The following is an 11,374-nucleotide window of genomic DNA, read 5'->3' on the forward strand; positions in this document are numbered from 1 at the left end:
TTGCTAAAAAGATAATATTACCCACGGCGAGACTCGAACTCGCAATCTTCGGTTTAGGAGACCGACGCCTTATCCATTAGGCCACGCAGGCTTGGTGTCACCCTGGCTGAAAAGTAAAAGCTTGAAAATATCCAATTCTCTATCTTTTTTATCTCCTTTTTTTTTGGATCGGGGTTGTTTGTAAAAAATCTGCATACATACACACAATGATATAATTACTTGGGGGTTCGACAAAATGTATTCTTCCGTTACCGGGAATCGAACCCGGGCCTGCTGGGTGAGAGCCAGCTATCCTAACCACTAGACCATAACGGAAGCTGGCGATATTACACCCAAAATTAAACAATAAAAAATGGCAATTCAACTGGTAGATTGTGACAGAAATTGATATGATTGTTGACTGGAACCGCGGCGAGGTTCTGTAATCCTGCTACTGGGAGGTCAGAGAATGGGATGGTTTGAGGCAGGGAACGCCTGGTTACCATTGAAACACGTTGAATTGGCGTCCGCACTAAGCCTGGCATCAACATGGCCACTTAGGGGGAGCCCTAGGTGATCAGGTTGCTTAATGAGGGGCGGATTGGGCCAGAGGGGAAACCCAGCAGCCAAGAGTTTCCGTGTCGGTCAGTAGTCGGACCGCGCTAATGAGTGTTCGGTGGTAATTAGCCCTACCAACATAAGTAAACCAATCTTTTTTTTGTTTTTATATTTGAAGGCACCATAGAATAATATTAAAAATAATGTAATATTTTTATCTTGTATAAGCCTCCGTGGCGCAATCGGCTAGCGCGTTCGGCTGTTAACCGAAAGGTTGGTGGTTCGAGCCCACCCGGGGGCGACCTATTTTATAGCAATTTTCTTTAATAGCCAAACGAATATTTAAAATTTTCGATCTCGGCAGGATTCGAACCTGCAATCTTCTGATCCGTAGTCAGACGCGTTATCCGTTGCGCCACGAGACCTAGCTTAGTGACGTGGCTTTGTAGTTGCACATTTTATGTCTGTTTGTTATGTATCTTGGCTTGGTTTCGTAGTTGACAATGGTTCCTTAGTGTAGTGGTTATCACGTGTCCTTCACACGGACAAGGTCGCCGGTTCGATCCCGGCAGGAACCAATACATAAGGTTTTTTTCTTTTCTTTTTATACAAAATAATTTTTTTTTCACCCTTTGGAGTTTAGATCTGCATGAAGGTCCTATGGTGTAATGGTTAGCACTCTGGACTCTGAATCCAGCGATCCGAGTTCAAATCTCGGTAGGACCTAAACTTTTTAGAGTCATGTAAAAGTGATCTCTTTTCCATCTTGACCAAGATAAGCAACATTATTTTAACTAGCCGTGATAGCTCAGTTGGGAGAGCGTTAGACTGAAGATCTAAAGGTCCCCGGTTCGATCCCGGGTCGCGGCATTTTTGCAAATCTTTACCCTATGTATGTGTAGCCATGGATAGTAGTAATAAAAGGATCAAGGCACCACCGAGAGTCGAACTCGGGATCTCCTGTTTACGAGACAGGCGCTTTAACCAACTAAGCCATGGCGCCTGAATTACCCTATTGTCAGTATATCACGAAACAAATTCAAATATATTTTTAAAAACTGTTCCATGTAAAAAAAAAATTCACCCAACGTGGGGCTCGAACCCACGACCCTGAGATTAAGAGTCTCATGCTCTACCGACTGAGCTAGCCGGGCTATGTTGGCTGCCTGGGCTCTGCACTTTGTATGGTTGGTCTTTGCAATAGGTACACAAAAACTAACTACACGAATATTATGAGAGCAAGCCAGCAACGTTGGTTCAGTGGTAGAATGCTCGCCTGCCACGCGGGCGGCCCGGGTTCGATTCCCGGACGTTGCAGCAATTATTTTCTACAGTATCACAACTTTTTTGAGGCAATTTTTGAAAAAAGGATAAGCCTACGACACCAAGTATTCCCAGGCGGTCACCCATCCAAGTACTAACTTGGCCCAATGTTGCTTAACTTCAGTGATCGGACGAGAACTGGTGCTTTCAACATGGTATGGCCGTAGACATTAATTGTGTGGGGTTTAGTTAGGTTTGGGCTAGGATTGGTTGGGTAAAAATTCCAAAAATGTTAAGTCTACGACACCAAGTATTCCCAGGCGGTCACCCATCCAAGTACTAACTTGGCCCAATGTTGCTTAACTTCAGTGATCGGACGAGAACTGGTGCTTTCAACATGGTATGGCCGTAGACTTTAATTGTGTGGGGTTTAGTTAGGTTTGGGCTAGGATTGTTTGGGTCAAAATTCCAAAAATGTTAAGTCTACGACACCAAGTATTCCCAGGCGGTCACCCATCCAAGTACTAACTTGGCCCAATGTTGCTTAACTTCAGTGATCGGACGAGAACTGGTGCTTTCAACATGGTATGGCCGTAGACATTTGGTAAGGCATTTTCACATTATAATGTCGATATTACCATACCATCCTTCTGTATGGTTTGTTGCGTTGCGACCAGTGCTAACTCTTGGTAATCTTGTTATAACAAGTGACAGTTTGCATCTTGTATTTGTCTAAACTGACCAAGCTAAATTTGCTTGATTCACTTCACTAAGAGGTGTGTATAGATCCAGTGGTTGCAGTGTGAACTGTAATGCTATTTCTGTCAGAGCTGATGATAGCTCACTATCTACAATAGGAATGCCTAACCTGTAAAGTAGCAAACATGTACTTTATGTAGTCAATAATTTGGCCTCTAGGTGTCGCATTTGTTTCAATGGAAGACCTCGTACCGAAGGTTTCATCAACAAAGTATGTCACCAACTATTTGAAAAAGTATAAATATAGCATTTCTGAGGGGACACTTCAACTGAATCATGTTTTGTGTAAAGTCGTGGAGCTGGTCAGCAAAATATCTATAGTCTTTGTCACCCATACACTGAAATCGACTCTTTCCCTCATACTTACCTGGCGTGGAGGTTAACCATGATCACTAAGGTGGTTCCTCTAGGGTGAGGCTGTGCCATTGCACTCAGGCATGGCTGACCCCTACGATTACCCCAAATGTGGGTAACTCGAACGCACAATTTTTGGTAGTTGGGGACTGCGTTCGCGCATCCCCTAATAAATACAGAACAGACAACAGAATTAGAATGTGTAACTTAACCATCTAGTTCAAATTTTACTCGTTAGGAGTTGCTAAAGTTTGTGTAGTTGGCCAGAAAAAGGCTTCTATCGAAGCCCAATTTAAAGTAAAGTCTTTGCTTAGAACTAGGCAGATTGACTATACTCTCTCTAACAATGATTAGGCAGCCTGCATGCTAATCTTTTGCCAGACAGTACAATAGTCAGGTTATGACTCTAAGGTAGTATACTGGAACTATTCTTCGGCATCGCTTCTCGGCCTTTTGGCTAAGATCAAAGTGTAGTATCTGTTCTTATCAGCTTAATATCTGATACGGGGACCATGTGTCCCCTTCGATATTAAACTCATTTTTGTTAGGGGATGAGGACTTGGAGCTTGCTCCAGCCTTATCACGGGTTGGCCTGGTATTGCAGTACCACCAGGATCGGCCCACTTGTCCCCACTTCTAAACTGGACCACTCAATACATAGTGTACAACCTGTATCAAGTTTGCACAAGTCAACAAGCATGCTGCCAAAAGCACAATGGCTCCACTTCCTTTATGTAGTTCAATGTTTTAATGCTAGGTGGTGCAAACCCCTAAAGTTGAATGTCATTTAATGGATAATTTTCTGCCTCAAGTTATTCTAGGGGCTTGTGTTTTTTTGGTGAATAAGCTGAACTTTGACACAATCTCTACATGTCTTTGCTGACAACTACATTAGATTGGTCAATGGAACAAGCCTAACAGCTGCCAAGGATATGGAGCTATTTGTGTTGTTTGAGCATGTCCAGGATCTACCTACAGCACGAATAAATCTTTCGCCTTTTACTAAAGATTTCCGTGTAAGTGGATCATATTGGAATTACATCCAATTTGTCTGAAGGCTTTCCATGAGAGAGCCCACTTAAAGAAACATATTACAACAGGCATGTAGGGACAGGATGTCAGGATGTGTTTACCACAAAACCATTCATCTCCAACCAACCAGTTCAAATTTGTAAAAATAAAACTGGCCAACCATGCTGACAAATAGCCTACGGTAGGAATGGCTAAAATTGCAGTTACCATTTGTCTAAACTGACCAAGCTATACTTGCTTGATTCACTTCACTAAAAGGTGTGTACAAACCAAGGATCACTCAGATATTGTCTTGCCGGGCTGAAGAAAGTCCTTACCTACTGCCAAAGTCTACTTACAGCAAGTCATATTAATCGTTCAGGTGTAAAGCTATATCAATCTGTATTTGGGTTATAAATTGACAGATTTCTGAATAATGATTTTCAGCAAGGGGTTGGGTTATACGAATAGCCCAAGAGCATGCCAGCAACGTTGGTTCAGTGGTAGAATGCTCGCCTGCCACGCGGGCGGCCCGGGTTCGATTCCCGGACGTTGCAGCAATTATTTTCTACGTTAACACAACTTTTCTGTTTTCAGTGACAAGATAAGAAAGAAAGATGTAGAGTTTACGACACCAAGTATTCCCAGGCGGTCACCCATCCAAGTACTAACTTGGCCCAATGTTGCTTAACTTCAGTGATCGGACGAGAACTGGTGCTTTCAACATGGTTTGGCCGTAGACATAAAGTTACAACATGATTTTCAAACTTGTGTGAGGTTTAGTTAGGTTTGGGCTAGGATTGGTTGGGTCAAAATTCCAAAAATATTGAGCCTACGACACCAAGTATTCCCAGGCGGTCACCCATCCAAGTACTAACTTGGCCCAATGTTGCTTAACTTCAGTGATCAGACGAGAACTGGTGCTTTCAACATGGTATGGCCGTAGACATTTACTCTGAGCAAAGGCTAACTTCTGGTTTATTAAATAACATTCTAATGCAACAAAAAGGTTTAAAGTTTTACTGGTTTAAATTTTCAGACTTTTGTTTTTCTTTGTGTGTTTATTTTTTTGTTTGGTGCTTGTGTAGTAGGGGGAAAAATGATACTTGGAGATGCGGGGTATCGATCCCCGTACCTCTCGCATGCTAAGCGAGCGCTCTACCATCTGAGCTACATCCCCTTGGGTTTCACCTTATGTTCTCAGTGATTAGAAATTTCTCTTGGACAAGAAAGAAAAAGAGACAAATTTGAAATATGGATAAAATGTTAGAGCCTACGACACCAAGTATTCCCAGGCGGTCACCCATCCAAGTACTAACTTGGCCCAATGTTGCTTAACTGCAGTGATCGGACGAGAACTGGTGCTTTCAACATGGTATGGCCGTAGACATATATCAACGGAAAATGTGGCGTAAATTAAATGCAAAATGCATTACGAAGAGAAAATGTGGCGTGAAATGAATGCAAAACGCTCAACAGTACAGGAATCTACGGACAAGGAAGAAAAAGAGACAAATTTTGAAATATGGATAAAATGTTAAAGCCTACGACACCAAGTATTCCCAGGCGGTCACCCATCCAAGTACTAACTTGGCCCAATGTTGCTTAACTTCAGTGATCAGACGAGAACTGGTGCTTTCAACATGGTATGGCCGTAGACATTTATCAAAGGAAAATGTGGCATAAACTAAATGGAAAATGCATTACCAAGAGAAAATACGTACAGGTATCTACGGTAAATGAATCTAAGTTCTTGATTGGTTTCAGTGATTAGTGGGTTCTCTTTAACCCTGAATAAAGATGTTTGTGACTGACTAAGACAGACACTCAACCCGAGCGGACTCAAGGTGAGCGACCCATCGATGCAGAGCTGATACACACCTCTTGTAGAAGTGAATCAAGCAATATTAGCTTGGTCGTTTTAGACAATGATGTAAAGTTACTTGGACAATGATATATTTTTGATATTTGTTAAAGGTCCGACCGGAAAAGTTAATTTTCATAAAATACAAGCACAAAGTAACTGAAATATTAATCCAAATAGGTATGTGTAATACTAAAAGATATCATTTTATCGAACAATAATAGTTGTCAATCCAAAACTCATGCCTTAACACGGAGAAAACAAAGCCTAACTGGGAACTAAATAGAGCTGCCATCTGGTGACAAAAACAGTAACTACATATTATATCATAGTGGTTGCATTGTATAAGGGCTTTGGGTGTAAAAAATGAACATAAGCAGTTGTCTGGTTTACATTTCTCAGACTTTTTTTTTCTTTTTCTCAACTTATAAAAAAGGATGAAAAGATTTGCCTACGACACCAAGTATTCCCAGGCGGTCACCCATCCAAGTACTAACTTGAACCAATGTTGCTTAACTTCAGTGATCGGACGAGAACTGGTGCTTTCAACATGGTATGGCCGTAGACATTTAACCATGGAAAATGTGACATATACTAAATGCAAAATGCTACAATACAGTAAAATTATGGAGGGATGATTTATTCTATACAACTCAGGTTGCACTTAACCAAAAATAAACAGAGAGAAAACCAAGCCTACCATGAACTAAAATGCTGCTGCCATCTGGTGAGACAATTTTGTTACTGTAATTTTAAAATAGCATGATGCCCGGGTAGCTCAGTCGGTAGAGCGTTAGGCTTTTAACCTAACGGTCCAGGGTTCGAGCCCCTGCTCGGGCGCTCCCATCTTTTGTTCAAAGTCTCCAATCAGTGTGATACGTACGTAGTGACTAGAAAATGGCTGATTTATAAGAATTCCTCGATAGTCTAGTGGTGAGGATCTCCGCCTGTCACGTGGAAGGCCCGGGTTCGATTCCCGGTCGGGGAGAGATAACTTTTTCAACCTTGTGAAATTTCTTTTTTTTCCATTATATATTTCCGCCACTGCAAACTGTTCAATTTGGTAAAAGTATTATCTGGCCCGTAGGGGGATCGAACCCGTGACCTTCGCGTTATTAGCACGACGCTCTAACCAACTGAGCTAACGGGCCTGACTGATATGATGTGTATAAGTATAAGCACAATACAAAAACTACATACTTTTTTTCTTCTCTACTTGATTTTCTTCCATAATGTTTTCTGTCAACAAATGCTACTATTTTCTTTTCTCCAACCAAGTCCCATTAGCGCAGAGGATAGCGCGTTGGACTTCTAATCCAAAGGTCCTGGGTTCGATCCCCAGATGGGATGCTAACATTGCATTTTGGCTAACCTTTTTGGCTTATCAAAACATGGGATTTCTTAATCCGTGAACACTATATTAACAGTCAGGATGGCCGAGTGGTCTAAGGCGCCAGACTCAAGGACAACTTCCTTGCTCTCTGATAGAGAGTGGTTGTGAGAATTCTGGTCCTCGATGAGGGCGTGGGTTCGAATCCCACTTCTGACAAAACTATTTTTCCAAAACACAACCAGGAGATGAAAAAGTGTTTGCCTGCCCCCGGTGAGGCTCGAACTCACGGCCTTCAGATTATGAGACTGACGCGCTGCCTACTGCGCTACGGAGGCTTGTTGGCAGTATAGGATTACTACACTTTTTAAATGTACAAAAATGTACTCCTAGGCAACACAGATGAAAATGCGTCAGCCGGGAATCGAACCCGGGTCAACTGCTTGGAAGGCAGCTATGCTCACCACTATACCACTGACGCTTATTGTACAGAACTATAATGTACTCAAAAGAGAAAACCACAAATACATTTTTGCCTAGTAACTAGCACACTTTAGTCAGGAGTTTAAAGAAAAAAATTATGGCAATAAAGCTGTCTATCTGATGTAACAAGTTTCCGTGGTGTAGCGGTTATCACATCTGCCTAACACGCAGAAGGTCTCCGGTTCGATCCCGGACGGAAACAGAATCCCACGTGGTCTAACGGCTAGGATATCTGGCTTTCACCCAGGAGGCCCGGGTTCAACTCCCGGCGTGGGAAGTCTTTTGACACGAGTGATGCAATATTTACTTTGTTGTTTTTGTGTTTGTTGTTGTTATGTATGCTTTGCAAGTAATCTAGCTTAATCGCTTTCACAGACGAGGTGGCCGAGTGGTTAAGGCGTTGGACTGCTAATCCAATGGGCTCTGCCCGCGTGGGTTCGAATCCCATCTTCGTCGCGAGAATTATTTTGTGGAGCTTTGCTAAATCAGTGCTTGTCAGTCGTGATTTCATGCGTTTTGCAATGAGTGCCGCATTGTGGCAACCTGTCAGGTTGGCCGAGTGGTCTAAGGCGTGAGATTTAAGCTCTCATAATCGTAAGATTGCGTGGGTTCGAACCCCACACCTGACAAAAGTCTTATTTTAACACTATACCAGGAAGGCCATATGAGTTGCAAGGTAACTTTCTAGTTTTGCAAAAAAAAAATGAATAAAACACTAGAAACTAACAAAATCTGTAGTTCGCAGCCGGCAGGATTCGAACCTGCGCGGGGAAACCCCATTGGATTTCAAGTCCAACGCCTTAACCACTCGGCCACGACTGCTGTCTCTGGCGGACGGCCATCCATCAATCCAGCATCACAGCTGGAAGCAATCGGCAGGTAAATTGATGAATTACAGGTTGCTACTGACAGTTAACAGGGCACAAGCCAGGCTTGATGGTCTAGGCGGCATGATTCTCGCTTCGGGTGCGAGAGGTCCCGGGTTCAACTCCCGGTCAAGCCCATGGTTTTGCCTAATACTTTTGAAAATTGAAAAGAAAAAAAATTTGGAGTCGTCGGGATTTGAACCCGAGACCTTCTAAATGCGAATCAGACGCTCTACCAGCTGAGCTACGACCCCTGGTCTCCATCATAGGGGCCGGACGAAAGCAGCGCCTTTTTTCTATTGGTCGCTTGCATTGTATAGTGGATAGAAAAAAAGAAATAAAAGACTTTCCTTTAGTTTCGCATGAATTCAAAGTTGCAGCGATTCAAACATCTGACTCTGTGGCGCAACGGTAGCGCGTCTGACTCCAGATCAGAAGGCTGCGTGTTCAAATCACGTCAGGGTCAACAGAATTGTTTTTTTGCAATTTGTGTAACAAATGCTGATCTTTATAGACAACTAAATTCTATTCTCAATTGTACTTGCTTCGGCAGTACATATACTAAAATTGGAACGATACAGAGAAGATTAGCATGGCCCCTGCGCAAGGATGACACGCAAAATCGTGAAGCGTTCCACATTTTTGTGTCCGCATAACCCCATACAAATATTTTCTCACTAAAGTAATCATTTTGAACAAAAGACAACTTCAAAGAAATAACAAAAATCATTGATAATTGGAGATGCCGGGGATCGAACCCGGGGCCTCATACATGCAAAGCATGCGCTCTACCACTGAGCTACATCCCCCTGTTGAATACACTAGCTGACTAATACTCAACTGAATCCTTTAGCAATTTCAAAGTCTTTAACACAAGGTGCAAACCGGAATAGCTTAGGTTAGGTTAGGTTAGGCTAGGTTTAAATTGTGCCCCATGAACAGGCAAGCCTCTATAGCTCAGTGGCAGAGCACTGGTCTTGTAAACCAGGGGTCGAGAGTTCAATCCTCTCTGGAGGCAGTTAATTTTGTGAAATCACTCACTGGAAAAACAATTTTTTTTTTAGGTGTTTGATGCTTTTACACAGTAAGGCTGAAAAAAAAAACTTAAGAAACAATTTTTGCTATTCGCACAACCACCAGCACAACAGGCAGTTTGGCCGAGTGGTCTAAGGCGCTGGTTTTAGGCACCAGTCCGCAAGGGCGTGGGTTCGAATCCCACAGCTGTCAAAAATTTATTTTAGTAAAAACTCGGTTACTATGAATTACAATTACAATTTAGTATCCTTCTGCCTTTCTAGATCAGATAAGATTCATCATTCTTGAGTGTACATACATAAACAATGAAATCAAAAGTTTCAAAGATTTTTACAAAACACATTCCATTGCAAAAAACGCGATCTTTGGTTTGTTCAAATGTCCATTTATTTAGCATTTTTCAAGAATGTCAAGCGTGGGAAAATTTTTAGAATGTGGGAACCATTTATTTTGATTTAAATGGTACATATGATTTTCATTTAAATTCATTTTTTGGACCCGTGAGAAAATTTTTTTAACGTGAGAACAATTTAATTTTTTATTGAATTTCATTTTTTGGAAGTGTGGGAAAAAACAGGAGAAAAAATATATTTTAGTATAAAGAAATGTTCTATCAGTTTCAAACCTTTTTCATTCAATAGATCATACTGACTTTGGAAAAACTGTCAGACCGATTTTTGAAATTCAATCTGTGAAAAAAGATATTCAATTTTTAATTTTTTGTTTTAAAAATTATTTTACATGTATTGACGCCATCTTGGATTATGATAATTTTTTTTTGTTAGAAGATTTTTTTCTCAAATATTTTTAAAAAATTAACTTTTTACAATAAAAAAATCTTTGAACTTAAATTGACCAATAATTCAAAGATTTTTTCTCTTTGATTTGGAAGATTTTTTATGATTTTTATTTTTAATGTCAAATAAAAACACAACAGTGAAAAAATGAAAATTAAATGAAAAAACGTTTTATGATTTTATTCAAGAAATTATTTCCTAACATCACCTTTTTGTTGCAATAGAATGTTATTTAAGCAAACAAAATTTAAATATCCATTTATGCTAAATTTTGTTTGCTTAAATAACTCATTGGAGGATTTTTCATGGCATAATTTAAATCACAAATCTTTATACATTTATATGGTTATTCAGTAAAATTTTATTGAATTTGTTATTAACTTGATAGATTTAAAACAGTAGTAAAAAGAAAATATCAATCTATCTATATTCTTTAACAAACTTTTTTCCTTGATTGATTGTTGGTTAGTAAGGCATAGTTACAAAAAAAATTTGAAATCGAACCACAGTACCTGTATTTGATATTATGAGGTACTGCTAGAGAATATTTTAGTATTTTGGTAAGATAAAATGCTTTGTTTAAGTAAAAAAAAAATATTTTTGCTCTTTTCGAGGAAGACCCTGCCAGGTTTAAGGGTTAAAAAAGTGCTTGCTCTAGGTGAGGCTCGAACTCACAACCCCGGCATAACTTGTTGTACTGTCTATAAGTACCGTGCGCTAACCGATTGCGCCACTAGAGCAGCTTGCTTCAACTTTTCATATTTGCTACTACACTGCCTTCATAAAACCTTGGAAGCACTGCAACCAAAACAACTTTTGCTAAAAAGATAATATTACCCACGGCGAGACTCGAACTCGCAATCTTCGGTTTAGGAGACCGACGCCTTATCCATTAGGCCACGCAGGCTTGGTGTCACCCTGGCTGAAAAGTAAAAGCTTGAAAATATCCAATTCTCTATCTTTTTTATCTCCTTTTTTTTTGGATCGGGGTTGTTTGTAAAAAATCTGCATACATACACACAATGATATAATTACTTGGGGGTTCGACAAAATGTATTCTTCCGTTACCGGGAAT

At 40.6% G+C, this 11,374-nt stretch overlaps 42 non-coding genes across 42 annotated transcripts in view; 19 read left to right on the forward strand and 23 right to left on the reverse strand.

Moving 5' to 3' along the window:
• Positions 1 to 18: 18 nt before the first annotated feature.
• TRNAR-CCU (transfer RNA arginine (anticodon CCU)) lies at positions 19 to 91 on the reverse strand. The gene has a single exon. It is a non-coding gene; the product is annotated as a tRNA-Arg (tRNA).
• Positions 92 to 243: 152 nt separating this feature from the next.
• TRNAE-CUC (transfer RNA glutamic acid (anticodon CUC)) lies at positions 244 to 315 on the reverse strand. Its single transcript has one exon. It is a non-coding gene; the product is annotated as a tRNA-Glu (tRNA).
• Positions 316 to 764: 449 nt separating this feature from the next.
• Positions 765 to 838, forward strand: TRNAN-GUU (transfer RNA asparagine (anticodon GUU)). The gene has a single exon. It is a non-coding gene; the product is annotated as a tRNA-Asn (tRNA).
• Positions 839 to 889: 51 nt separating this feature from the next.
• On the reverse strand, positions 890 to 962 carry TRNAR-ACG (transfer RNA arginine (anticodon ACG)). Its single transcript has one exon. It is a non-coding gene; the product is annotated as a tRNA-Arg (tRNA).
• Positions 963 to 1,042: 80 nt separating this feature from the next.
• On the forward strand, positions 1,043 to 1,115 carry TRNAV-CAC (transfer RNA valine (anticodon CAC)). Its single transcript has one exon. It is a non-coding gene; the product is annotated as a tRNA-Val (tRNA).
• A 76-nt stretch (positions 1,116 to 1,191) lies between these two features.
• Positions 1,192 to 1,263, forward strand: TRNAQ-CUG (transfer RNA glutamine (anticodon CUG)). The gene has a single exon. It is a non-coding gene; the product is annotated as a tRNA-Gln (tRNA).
• A 71-nt stretch (positions 1,264 to 1,334) lies between these two features.
• TRNAF-GAA (transfer RNA phenylalanine (anticodon GAA)) lies at positions 1,335 to 1,407 on the forward strand. The gene has a single exon. It is a non-coding gene; the product is annotated as a tRNA-Phe (tRNA).
• A 59-nt stretch (positions 1,408 to 1,466) lies between these two features.
• Positions 1,467 to 1,540, reverse strand: TRNAT-CGU (transfer RNA threonine (anticodon CGU)). Its single transcript has one exon. It is a non-coding gene; the product is annotated as a tRNA-Thr (tRNA).
• Positions 1,541 to 1,618: 78 nt separating this feature from the next.
• TRNAK-CUU (transfer RNA lysine (anticodon CUU)) lies at positions 1,619 to 1,691 on the reverse strand. The gene has a single exon. It is a non-coding gene; the product is annotated as a tRNA-Lys (tRNA).
• Positions 1,692 to 1,910: 219 nt separating this feature from the next.
• LOC145307804 (5S ribosomal RNA) lies at positions 1,911 to 2,029 on the reverse strand. The gene has a single exon (XR_013875673.1). It is a non-coding gene; the product is annotated as a 5S ribosomal RNA (ribosomal RNA).
• Positions 2,030 to 2,095: 66 nt separating this feature from the next.
• LOC145308319 (5S ribosomal RNA) lies at positions 2,096 to 2,214 on the reverse strand. The gene has a single exon (XR_013876158.1). It is a non-coding gene; the product is annotated as a 5S ribosomal RNA (ribosomal RNA).
• Positions 2,215 to 2,280: 66 nt separating this feature from the next.
• On the reverse strand, positions 2,281 to 2,399 carry LOC145308331 (5S ribosomal RNA). The gene has a single exon (XR_013876169.1). It is a non-coding gene; the product is annotated as a 5S ribosomal RNA (ribosomal RNA).
• A 519-nt stretch (positions 2,400 to 2,918) lies between these two features.
• Positions 2,919 to 3,083, forward strand: LOC145307883 (U1 spliceosomal RNA). The gene has a single exon (XR_013875723.1). It is a non-coding gene; the product is annotated as a U1 spliceosomal RNA (small nuclear RNA).
• Positions 3,084 to 3,350: 267 nt separating this feature from the next.
• On the forward strand, positions 3,351 to 3,542 carry LOC145307984 (U2 spliceosomal RNA). Its single transcript, XR_013875821.1, has one exon. It is a non-coding gene; the product is annotated as a U2 spliceosomal RNA (small nuclear RNA).
• Positions 3,543 to 3,871: 329 nt separating this feature from the next.
• LOC145308113 (U5 spliceosomal RNA) lies at positions 3,872 to 3,989 on the forward strand. The gene has a single exon (XR_013875948.1). It is a non-coding gene; the product is annotated as a U5 spliceosomal RNA (small nuclear RNA).
• A 558-nt stretch (positions 3,990 to 4,547) lies between these two features.
• Positions 4,548 to 4,666, reverse strand: LOC145307715 (5S ribosomal RNA). The gene has a single exon (XR_013875585.1). It is a non-coding gene; the product is annotated as a 5S ribosomal RNA (ribosomal RNA).
• Positions 4,667 to 4,753: 87 nt separating this feature from the next.
• LOC145308290 (5S ribosomal RNA) lies at positions 4,754 to 4,872 on the reverse strand. The gene has a single exon (XR_013876131.1). It is a non-coding gene; the product is annotated as a 5S ribosomal RNA (ribosomal RNA).
• A 159-nt stretch (positions 4,873 to 5,031) lies between these two features.
• On the reverse strand, positions 5,032 to 5,104 carry TRNAA-AGC (transfer RNA alanine (anticodon AGC)). The gene has a single exon. It is a non-coding gene; the product is annotated as a tRNA-Ala (tRNA).
• Positions 5,105 to 5,194: 90 nt separating this feature from the next.
• On the reverse strand, positions 5,195 to 5,313 carry LOC145308389 (5S ribosomal RNA). The gene has a single exon (XR_013876223.1). It is a non-coding gene; the product is annotated as a 5S ribosomal RNA (ribosomal RNA).
• A 152-nt stretch (positions 5,314 to 5,465) lies between these two features.
• LOC145308291 (5S ribosomal RNA) lies at positions 5,466 to 5,584 on the reverse strand. The gene has a single exon (XR_013876132.1). It is a non-coding gene; the product is annotated as a 5S ribosomal RNA (ribosomal RNA).
• A 652-nt stretch (positions 5,585 to 6,236) lies between these two features.
• Positions 6,237 to 6,355, reverse strand: LOC145307762 (5S ribosomal RNA). Its single transcript, XR_013875631.1, has one exon. It is a non-coding gene; the product is annotated as a 5S ribosomal RNA (ribosomal RNA).
• Positions 6,356 to 6,555: 200 nt separating this feature from the next.
• Positions 6,556 to 6,628, forward strand: TRNAK-UUU (transfer RNA lysine (anticodon UUU)). The gene has a single exon. It is a non-coding gene; the product is annotated as a tRNA-Lys (tRNA).
• A 237-nt stretch (positions 6,629 to 6,865) lies between these two features.
• On the reverse strand, positions 6,866 to 6,939 carry TRNAI-AAU (transfer RNA isoleucine (anticodon AAU)). Its single transcript has one exon. It is a non-coding gene; the product is annotated as a tRNA-Ile (tRNA).
• A 126-nt stretch (positions 6,940 to 7,065) lies between these two features.
• On the forward strand, positions 7,066 to 7,138 carry TRNAR-UCU (transfer RNA arginine (anticodon UCU)). The gene has a single exon. It is a non-coding gene; the product is annotated as a tRNA-Arg (tRNA).
• Positions 7,139 to 7,214: 76 nt separating this feature from the next.
• TRNAL-CAA (transfer RNA leucine (anticodon CAA)) lies at positions 7,215 to 7,337 on the forward strand. The gene is made up of 2 exons: positions 7,215 to 7,252; positions 7,293 to 7,337. It is a non-coding gene; the product is annotated as a tRNA-Leu (tRNA).
• A 46-nt stretch (positions 7,338 to 7,383) lies between these two features.
• On the reverse strand, positions 7,384 to 7,456 carry TRNAM-CAU (transfer RNA methionine (anticodon CAU)). The gene has a single exon. It is a non-coding gene; the product is annotated as a tRNA-Met (tRNA).
• Positions 7,457 to 7,527: 71 nt separating this feature from the next.
• On the reverse strand, positions 7,528 to 7,599 carry TRNAG-UCC (transfer RNA glycine (anticodon UCC)). The gene has a single exon. It is a non-coding gene; the product is annotated as a tRNA-Gly (tRNA).
• A 131-nt stretch (positions 7,600 to 7,730) lies between these two features.
• TRNAV-AAC (transfer RNA valine (anticodon AAC)) lies at positions 7,731 to 7,803 on the forward strand. Its single transcript has one exon. It is a non-coding gene; the product is annotated as a tRNA-Val (tRNA).
• A 3-nt stretch (positions 7,804 to 7,806) lies between these two features.
• Positions 7,807 to 7,878, forward strand: TRNAE-UUC (transfer RNA glutamic acid (anticodon UUC)). The gene has a single exon. It is a non-coding gene; the product is annotated as a tRNA-Glu (tRNA).
• A 97-nt stretch (positions 7,879 to 7,975) lies between these two features.
• On the forward strand, positions 7,976 to 8,057 carry TRNAS-GCU (transfer RNA serine (anticodon GCU)). The gene has a single exon. It is a non-coding gene; the product is annotated as a tRNA-Ser (tRNA).
• An 89-nt stretch (positions 8,058 to 8,146) lies between these two features.
• Positions 8,147 to 8,230, forward strand: TRNAL-UAA (transfer RNA leucine (anticodon UAA)). Its single transcript has one exon. It is a non-coding gene; the product is annotated as a tRNA-Leu (tRNA).
• Positions 8,231 to 8,341: 111 nt separating this feature from the next.
• TRNAS-UGA (transfer RNA serine (anticodon UGA)) lies at positions 8,342 to 8,423 on the reverse strand. Its single transcript has one exon. It is a non-coding gene; the product is annotated as a tRNA-Ser (tRNA).
• A 108-nt stretch (positions 8,424 to 8,531) lies between these two features.
• TRNAP-CGG (transfer RNA proline (anticodon CGG)) lies at positions 8,532 to 8,604 on the forward strand. Its single transcript has one exon. It is a non-coding gene; the product is annotated as a tRNA-Pro (tRNA).
• Positions 8,605 to 8,648: 44 nt separating this feature from the next.
• TRNAA-CGC (transfer RNA alanine (anticodon CGC)) lies at positions 8,649 to 8,721 on the reverse strand. The gene has a single exon. It is a non-coding gene; the product is annotated as a tRNA-Ala (tRNA).
• A 140-nt stretch (positions 8,722 to 8,861) lies between these two features.
• On the forward strand, positions 8,862 to 8,933 carry TRNAW-CCA (transfer RNA tryptophan (anticodon CCA)). Its single transcript has one exon. It is a non-coding gene; the product is annotated as a tRNA-Trp (tRNA).
• Positions 8,934 to 9,004: 71 nt separating this feature from the next.
• Positions 9,005 to 9,111, forward strand: LOC145308148 (U6 spliceosomal RNA). The gene has a single exon (XR_013875985.1). It is a non-coding gene; the product is annotated as a U6 spliceosomal RNA (small nuclear RNA).
• Positions 9,112 to 9,204: 93 nt separating this feature from the next.
• TRNAA-UGC (transfer RNA alanine (anticodon UGC)) lies at positions 9,205 to 9,276 on the reverse strand. The gene has a single exon. It is a non-coding gene; the product is annotated as a tRNA-Ala (tRNA).
• Positions 9,277 to 9,413: 137 nt separating this feature from the next.
• Positions 9,414 to 9,485, forward strand: TRNAT-UGU (transfer RNA threonine (anticodon UGU)). The gene has a single exon. It is a non-coding gene; the product is annotated as a tRNA-Thr (tRNA).
• A 129-nt stretch (positions 9,486 to 9,614) lies between these two features.
• On the forward strand, positions 9,615 to 9,694 carry TRNAL-UAG (transfer RNA leucine (anticodon UAG)). Its single transcript has one exon. It is a non-coding gene; the product is annotated as a tRNA-Leu (tRNA).
• Positions 9,695 to 10,949: 1,255 nt separating this feature from the next.
• TRNAI-UAU (transfer RNA isoleucine (anticodon UAU)) lies at positions 10,950 to 11,039 on the reverse strand. Its single transcript is given in 2 exon segments — positions 10,950 to 10,985; positions 11,002 to 11,039. It is a non-coding gene; the product is annotated as a tRNA-Ile (tRNA).
• Positions 11,040 to 11,133: 94 nt separating this feature from the next.
• On the reverse strand, positions 11,134 to 11,206 carry TRNAR-CCU (transfer RNA arginine (anticodon CCU)). The gene has a single exon. It is a non-coding gene; the product is annotated as a tRNA-Arg (tRNA).
• A 152-nt stretch (positions 11,207 to 11,358) lies between these two features.
• Positions 11,359 to 11,374, reverse strand: part of TRNAE-CUC (transfer RNA glutamic acid (anticodon CUC)) — a 72-nt gene continuing 56 nt past the window's right edge. The window contains exon 1 of the tRNA in view: positions 11,359 to 11,374. This exon is cut by the window's right edge and continues 56 nt beyond it. This is a non-coding gene — a tRNA (tRNA-Glu).

The sequence above is a fragment of the Acartia tonsa genome, chromosome 15 (genome assembly GCF_053477335.1).
Source record: "Acartia tonsa isolate MP-2025a chromosome 15, ASM5347733v1, whole genome shotgun sequence".
In the NCBI taxonomy this organism is placed as follows: Eukaryota; Metazoa; Arthropoda; class Copepoda; order Calanoida; family Acartiidae; genus Acartia; species Acartia tonsa.